Source organism: Meles meles, chromosome 3, assembly GCF_922984935.1.
Source record: "Meles meles chromosome 3, mMelMel3.1 paternal haplotype, whole genome shotgun sequence".
In the NCBI taxonomy this organism is placed as follows: domain Eukaryota; kingdom Metazoa; phylum Chordata; class Mammalia; order Carnivora; family Mustelidae; genus Meles; species Meles meles.
Window position 1 is genome coordinate 4,795,710 of NC_060068.1, and position 8,387 is coordinate 4,804,096.

An 8,387-nucleotide genomic window follows, 5' to 3' on the forward strand; every position below is an offset into this window, starting at 1 on the left:
TGGATTTTGTCAGTGATTTTTCTGCATCAGTAGAGAGGACCATGTGCTTCTTCTCTCTTCTTTTATTGATTTGTTCTATCCCATTGATTGATTTGCAAATGTCGAATCATCCTTGTAACCCAGGGATGAATCCCACCTGGTCATGGTGGATAATCATTTTAATGTGTTGCTGGATCCTGTTTGCTAGGATCTTGTTGAGAATCTTTGCATCCATATTCATCAGAGATATTGGTCTGAAATTCTCCTTTTTGGTAGGGTCTTTGCCTGGTTTGGGGATCAGGGTAATGCTGACTTCCTAAAAAGAATCTTGAAGTTTTCCTTCCGCTTCAATTTTTTGAAATAACTTCAGGAGAATTGGTGTTATTTTTTCTTTCCTTTTTTTTAAAATTTATTTATTTATTTATTTTTATTTACAGAATAACAGTGTTCATTGTTTTGGCATCACACCCAGTGCTCCATGCAGTACATGCCCTCCCTATTACCCACCACCTGGTTCCTCAACCTCCCACCCCACCCCCCACCCCCCGCCACCCCTTCATAACCCTCTGGTTGTTTTTCAGAGTCCATAGTCTCTCATGGTTCATCTCCACTTCCAGTTTCCCTCAACTCCCTCTCCTCTCCATCTCCCCATGTCCTCCATGTTATTTGTAATGCTCCACAAATAAGTGAGACCATATGATACTTGACTCTCTCTGCTTGACTTATTTCGCTCAGCATAATTTCTTCCAGTCCCGTCCATGTTGCTACAAAAGTTGGGTATTCGTCCTTTCTGATGGAGGCATAATACTCCATTGTGTATATGGACCACATCTTCCTTACCCATTCATCCATTGAAGGGCATCTTGGTTCTTTCCACAGTTTGGCGACCGTAGCCATTGCTGCAATAAACATTGGGGTACAGATGGCCCTTCTTTTCACTACATCTGTATCTTTGGGGTAAATATCCAGCAGTGCAATTGCAGGGTCATAGGGAAGTTCTATTCTTAATTTCTTCAGGATTCTCCACACTGTTCTCCAAAGTGGCTGCACCAGCTTGCATTCCCACCAACAGTGGAAGAGGGTTCCCCTTTCTCCACATCCTCTCCAACACACGTTGTTTCCTGTCTTGCTAATTTTGGCCATTCTAACTGGGGTCAGGTGGTATCTCAATGTGGTTTTAATTTGAATCTCCCTGATGGCTAGTGATGATGAACATTTTTTCATGTGTCTGATAGCCATTTGTATGTCTTCGTTGGAGAAGTGTCTGTTCATATCTTCTGCCCATTTTTTGATATGATTATCTGTTTTGTGTGTGTTGAGTTTGAGAAGTTCTTTGTAGATCCTGGATATCAACCTTTTGTCTGTACTGTCATTTGCAAATATCTTCTCCCATTCCGTGGGTTGCCTCTATGTTTTGTTGACTGTTTCTTTTGCTGTGAAGAAGCTTTTGATCTTGACGAAGTCCCAAAAGTTCATTTTTGCTTTTGTTTCCTTGGCCTTAGGAGACATATCTTGAAAGAAGTTGCTGTGGCTGATATCGAAGAGGTTACTGCCTATGTTCTCCTCTAGGATTCTGATAGATTCTTGTGTCACGTTCAGGTCTTTTATCCATTTCGAGTTTATCTTTGTGTAGGGTGTAAGAGAATGGTCGAGTTTCATTCTTCTACATATCGCTGTCCAGTTTTCCCAGCACCATTTATTGAAGAGACTGTCTTTTTTCCATTGAATATTTTTTCCTGTTTTGTCAAAGATTATTTGACCATAGAGTTGAGGGTCCATATCTGGGCTCTCCACTCTGTTCCACTGGTCTACGTGTCTGTTTTTATGCCAGTACCACGCTGTCTTGGTGATCACAGTTTTGTAGTAAAGCTTGAAATCGGGTAATGTGATGCCGCCAGTTTTGTTTTTGTTTTTCAACATTTCCTTAGCAATTCGGGGTCTCTTCTGATTCCATACAAATTTTAGGATTATTTGCTCCAGCTCTTTGAAAAATATCAGTGGAATTTTGATCAGAATGGCATTAAAAGTATAGATTGCTCTAGGCAGTATAGACATTTTAACAATGTTTATTCTTCCAATCCAAGAGCATGGAACAGTCTTCCATCTTTTTGTGTCCTCTTCAATTTCTTTCATGAGTGTTTTTTAGTTCCTCGAGTACAGGTCCTTTACTTCTTTGGTTAGGTTTATGCCCAGGTATCTTATGGTTCTTGGTGCTATAGTAAATGGAATCGATTCTCTAATTTCCCTTTCTGTATTTTCTTTGTTAGTGTATAAGAAAGCCACTGATTTCTGTACATTGACTTTGTAGCCTGACACGTTACTGAATTGCTGTATGAGTTCTAGTAGTTTGGGGGTGGAGTCCTTGGGGTTTTCCATATAAAGAATCATGTCATCTGTGAAGAGAGAGAGTTTGACTTCTTCCTTGCCAATTGGGATACCTTTTATTTCTCTTTGTTGTCTGATTGCCGTTGCTAGAACTTCTAATACTATGTTGAACAAGAGTGGTGAGAGTGGGCATCCTTGTCGTGTTCCTGATCTCAACGGGAAGGCTGCAAGCTTTTTCCCATTGACGATGATATTTGCTGTGGGTCTTTCATAGATAGATTTTATGAAGTTCAGGAATGTTCCCTCTATCCCTATACTTTGAAGCGTTTTCATCAGGAACGGATGCTGGATTTTGTCAAATGCTTTTTCTGCATCAATTGAGGGGACCGTGTGGTTCTTCTCTCTTCTCTTATTGATTTGTTCTATCACACTGATTGATTTGCGAATGTTGAACCAACCTTGCAACCCAGGGATGAATCCCACCTGGTCATGGTGGATCATTTTTTGAATGTGCTGCTGGATCCTGTTTGCTAGGATCTTGTGGAGAATCTTTGCATCCATATTCATCAGTGATATTGGTCTGAAATTCTCCTTTTTGGTAGGGTCTTTGCCTGGTTTGGGGATCAGGGTAATGCTGGCTTCATAAAAAGAGTCTGGAAGTTTTCCTTCTGCTTCAATTTTTTGGAACAGCTTCAGGAGAATTGGTGTGATTTCTTCTTTGAAAGTTTGGTAGAATTCCCCAGGGAATCTGTCAGGTCCTGGGCTCTTGTTTTTGGGAGGTTTTTGATCACTGCTTCAATCTCGTTACTAGATATCGGACTATTCAGTTTGTCAATTTCTTCCCGGTTCAATTTTGGGAGTTTCTAGTTTTCCAGGAATGCACCCATTTCATCTAGGTGCTTATTGGCATATAACTTTGCTTATTGGCATATAACTGTTGGTAATAATTTCTGAAGATTGTTTCTATTTCCTTGGTGTTTGTTTTGATCTCTCCCTTTTCATTCATAATTTTATTACTTTGGGCTTTCACTATTTTCTTTTGAATTAGTGTGGCCAATGTTTTATCAATCTTATTGATTCTTTCAAGAAACCAGTATCTAGTTTCATTGATACATTCTACTGTGTCTCTGGTTTCTACCTCATTGATCTCTGCTCTAATCTTGATTATTTCCCTTCTTGCATGAAGAGTTGGTTTGATTTGTTGTTGATTCTCCAGTTCTTTAAGGTGTAGAGACAGCTGGTGTATTTTTTATTGGTGGATTTTTCATTTTTGTTGAGGGAGTCTTGGATGGCTATGTATTTCCCCCTTAGAACCTCCTTTGCTGTATCCCATAGGTTTTGGACCGAAGTGTCTTCATTCTCATTGGTTCCCATGAATTTTTTAAGTTCGTCTTTGATCTCCTGGTTGATCCAAGCATTCTTTAGCAAGGCGGTCTTTAGCTTCCAGGTGTTTGAGTTCCTTCTGAACTTTTCCTTGTGATTGAGCTCCAGTTTCAAAGCATTGTGATCGGAGAATATGCAGGGAATAATGTCAGTCTTTTGGTATCGATTGAGTCTTGCTTTGTGACCCAGTATGTGGTCTATTCTGTAGAAGGTTCCATGTGCACTTGAGAAGAATGCGTATTCTGCTAGTTTAGGGTGGAATGTTCTGTATATGTCTATGAGGTCCATCTGCTCCAATGTTTCATTCAATTCACTTATTTCTTTATTGATTTTCTGCTTTGATGATCTCTATTACTGAGAGAGGCGTATTAAGATCTCCTACTATCAAAGTATTCACATCAATGTGACTCTTTTTCTTGGTTAATAGTTTTCTTATGTAATTGGCTGCTCCTATGTTTGGGGCGTAGATATTGACAATTGTTAGATCATCTTGATGGATAGTCCCTTTAAGAATGATGTAGTGTCCTTCTCTATCTCTGATTACAGTCTTTAGTTTAAAATCTAATTTATCTGATATGAGGATCGCTACCCTGGCCTTCTTTTGTGGCCCATTGGCATGAAAGATGCTTCTCCATTCCTTCATTTCAGTCTGGGTGTATCCTTAGGTTTAAAATGGGTCTCTTGTAGACAACATATGGGTGGGTCCAGTCGTTTTATCCAATCTGCAACCCTCTGTCATTTTATGGGCACATTTAGTCCATTCACATAGAGAGTGATTATTGATAGATACGTTTTTATTGACATCATGTTACCTTTGAAGTCTTTCTGTCTGTAAATTGTTTCTATATTTCTGTTCAATGATATTCTTGGGATTTTTTCTCTTTTATACGACCCCCCTTAATATTTCCTGCTGTGTCTGTTTGGTGGTTACATAGTCTTTTAAGAATTGCCAGTCTTGGAAACTCTTTATCTCTCCATCCATTTTGAATGTCAGTCTTGCTGGATAAAGTATTCTTGGCTGCATGTTCTTCTCATTTAGTACTCTGAATATACTTTGCTAGCCTTTCCTGGCTTGCCAGGTCTCTGTGGACAGATCTGACGTTATTCTAATGGGCTTTCCTCTGTATGTTAGGAGCTTCTTTGCCCTAGCTGCTTTTAAGAGGGTCTGTCTAGAATTGTCATTCTTCATTCTAACTATCAGAGTCGTGAGGACTTTCAAGAATCTAAATTCTTGTGGGGAAACCGCTCTGTCTCTAGTACATAAATGTTGTTTCCATTCGTGAGATTGAGAAAATTTTCATAGACAACTTGTTCCACTATATCTTCTAGACTTCTTTCTTTTTCCTCCCCTTCAGATATTCCAATAATTCTGACATTGAAATGTTTCATGACATCATTTATTTCCCTGATTCTGTTTTCGTGGCTTCTGAGCTGTTTGTTCCAGGCTTCTTCCTGATCTTTTCTATCTATCTGTTTGTCCTCCAGATCACTAATTCTATCTTCTGCCTCATTTATCCTAGCTTTAAGAGAATTTAGATGAGTTTAGAATTCATTGAGAGCATTTTGAACATCATCCCTGGTGGCTTTCAGTTCTGCCCTAACATTGTGAACATCATCCCTGGTGGCTTTCAGTTCTGCCCTAATCAATTCCATTTGGTCAGCCATGGCTTTCCTCAACCTAGCTATTGCCTGGATAATTGTTAGCCTGAATTCCTTTTCCAACATTTTGTCTATGTGTATAGCCATTAGCTCTGTTGCAAAAGGTCCATCCTCTGTACTTTTTTTCTGTTGGGCATTCCTCCTCCTTGTCATTTTAGTAAGAGATGACTGAACAGATGCAGCTAGATATATCGACAGTCTAGCAGTCAAGGTGTACCCTGGAACACTTCTGCACAATCAGGATTCCCCACACAAATGGGAGAAAAAAGCAAAGAAAAAGAAAGTGAGAAAAAAAGAAAAGAAAAGAGGGAGAGGGAGAGAGACAGACAGACAGACAGACAGGAAAAAAAGGGAAGATAAAAGAGAATGCTCCTTCCAAATGGGCCGCAAGGTAAGATTTATGAAGTATACAATCAAAAACAGACAAACAAAAAGACTGATAAAAGTATATGACAAGAGAAAAATATATGTATATATAAAAGCAAAAAAAGGAAGAACCTCGTCAAAAAACCCCCAAGTATAAGACTTGTATACCATCAGGACATACACAAATACACAGAAACACTGGCAGAAGGAATAGATGGGAGAGTCATTAAAATTTCTCAGTGTGGGCGTGGAAGGTTATTTTCATTCTTCCTGGATGTATCTTGATGTCTTTTTTATGGGACTCAACTTTCCTAAGATATAGGGGGATTAAAAATTGGTTTGCCTATAGGGGTAGCATTGATTGGGGAAAGGGGATTATCTTGAATTTTAACTCTATATTTATATTAAAAAATAAAAATTAAAAGAGAATAAACTAAACTAAACTAAATTAAAATTTTTAAAAAAATTTAAAAAATAGAAAAGCAAAAGAAAAACACGGGTGTATGTATCAAAAAGTTCAGGTTAGAAGGTTATTAAGGAATTTGATGTACTGGACATCTCACTGTAATGGTAAATACGTTAAAAAATTATCTATATGTATAAAAAATGAACCAGCATAGTGGAAAATATTTAAAAATAAAAGTTATATTTATGAAGTAGTGGTGGTTGTTCTCTTATCGTCTTTTTATTTTTCTTCCTTCCTGGTTTGTTTTCTGGAGGAGGAACCTGCCACGTGGGTTTTCAGTGAATGATGTTCCCTGAGTTATGTCCTCCCGCCCCCCTCAAGGAGGTTCGCTCTGAGGAACCCGCTTTTTTTCAGGCTTTTGTTCTCTGGAGGTTTTTATGTTTGTTCATCCTTTTACCCTTGCCTTGACAGCTTTTGATGGTTTTTGGAGCTTTAGAGGAGAGCAAACTGCACCCAGACCTCCCTCTCAGAGAGAGGCCTCAGAATGCTCTGCAGAGCTGCTGACAAAGTAGGTTCTGAGTCACTGTCCCTGGGGATGCAGGATCTCCTCCCTGTACCCAATACCATGGAAGCAGTGGCTGTCTGGGCAGCTACAGACCGCCAGAGTGGTTCCAAGCAGCAACTGCACGATGAGATTTTCCTGCTGGCATGGGCTGGGAATGCCTGGTTTTTCCGGGTGCCAGGGCTCCCAGCTAGCACCTGTGAGCACCTCTCCCAGGGGAAGGTGTGGGACACGCATGCTTCAGGAATGCCATCTGGCCAGGCTCCCAGCCCCTCATGAGAACCAGACCCCACTCATCTGGGGTGCACTGGCGGCTCAGGGACCAAGACCTGGTTTCTCCACCACACTCTCTCTGGCTCAGCACCAGGGGAGGCTGTCCTGGGTCTGGGGACTTAAGCCCCTGTCCCTAACCACCCCTATTCCCACAATTTCCCCCCTGTGATCCTGTGCTCTTTTTTTTTTTTTTTGAGTGCTTTCAACCAGACTCCAAGCTAATGCTGGTCCCCAGACGCAGGGCACTCTCCTACTGGGGTATTACTTTCCAATTGGTCATCTCTGGTGGCTCCCTCCCTCTTTTGTTTATCTTCTGATATCAGTCCGATGTTCCCATTCCGCTTTACCTGCCCATTGGCGTCTTCTGCTCCTGTAGAGATTCAGACGTGTATAATTCTGATCTCAGTCTGATTTCATGGGTGATCAGAGTTCTTTGGTAGGTAATCAGCTCACTTTAGGGTACAGGTTGAAACGGTGCCTCCTCCTACTTCCCCGCCATCTTGACTCCAAACAAATTTTAAAAAAAATCTTGGGGTGCCTGGGTGGCTCAGTGGGTTAAAGCGTCTGCCTTCAGCTCATGATCCCAGGGTCCAGGGATGGAGCCCCACATCAGGCTCTCTGCTCAGCGAGCAGCCTGCTCCCCCTTCTTTCTGCCTGCCTCTCTGCCTACTTGTGATCTCTGTGAAATAAATAAATCAAATCTTTTAGAAAAAATCTTTTAAAAGTTTTGAACCTAAATTTAGAGGTTGATTTATTCTGAAGATGAAGACGTCAGCTTTAGTGACGCTTATTTGCACCGGCCATTCAAAGGCTACATCTTAATTTTGCATTATATTTTTTCCCTTAGGTAAGAATCCAAAACAGTATATATCAGGCAACTAAAATTATAGCTTTGTTCCATTAAAGTTTAAAATTATAAAAATCCTTGTCTAACCTTAAGGTAAGTGTTGATTATTTTGGACCCCAAACTTTTCTTAAAATCTGACATCTGGATTCCATAATCCTATATGTTTTTTCAATGAAGACAGACTTTCAATGATAAATTGCTAGGATTCTCTGTCTGGGCTGTCTTTTCACAAGAACCAATTGTATTCTACTTATTTTATTTAATATATCTTATTTACAGTATATTTGACATAGACTGTTCTATTAATTTCAGGTAAACAATATGTCCACTACAGTTGACATACAATATTATATTAATTTCAGATAAACAATATATTACTTTCAGGTAATTATGCAATTGCATAAATCAGCCAAGCCCCATAGGGATAAGTACAATGACGGTATTTTAAAGAAAATTAAGAGGGAGGAGGCAAGATGCCAGAGTTGGGGACCCTATTTCAGCTCGTCCCTAAATTTAGCTGGAAAGTTATGAAACTATTTTGAACATCCACAAAATCAGCCTGAGGTGTAAGAATGTACATCTGCACC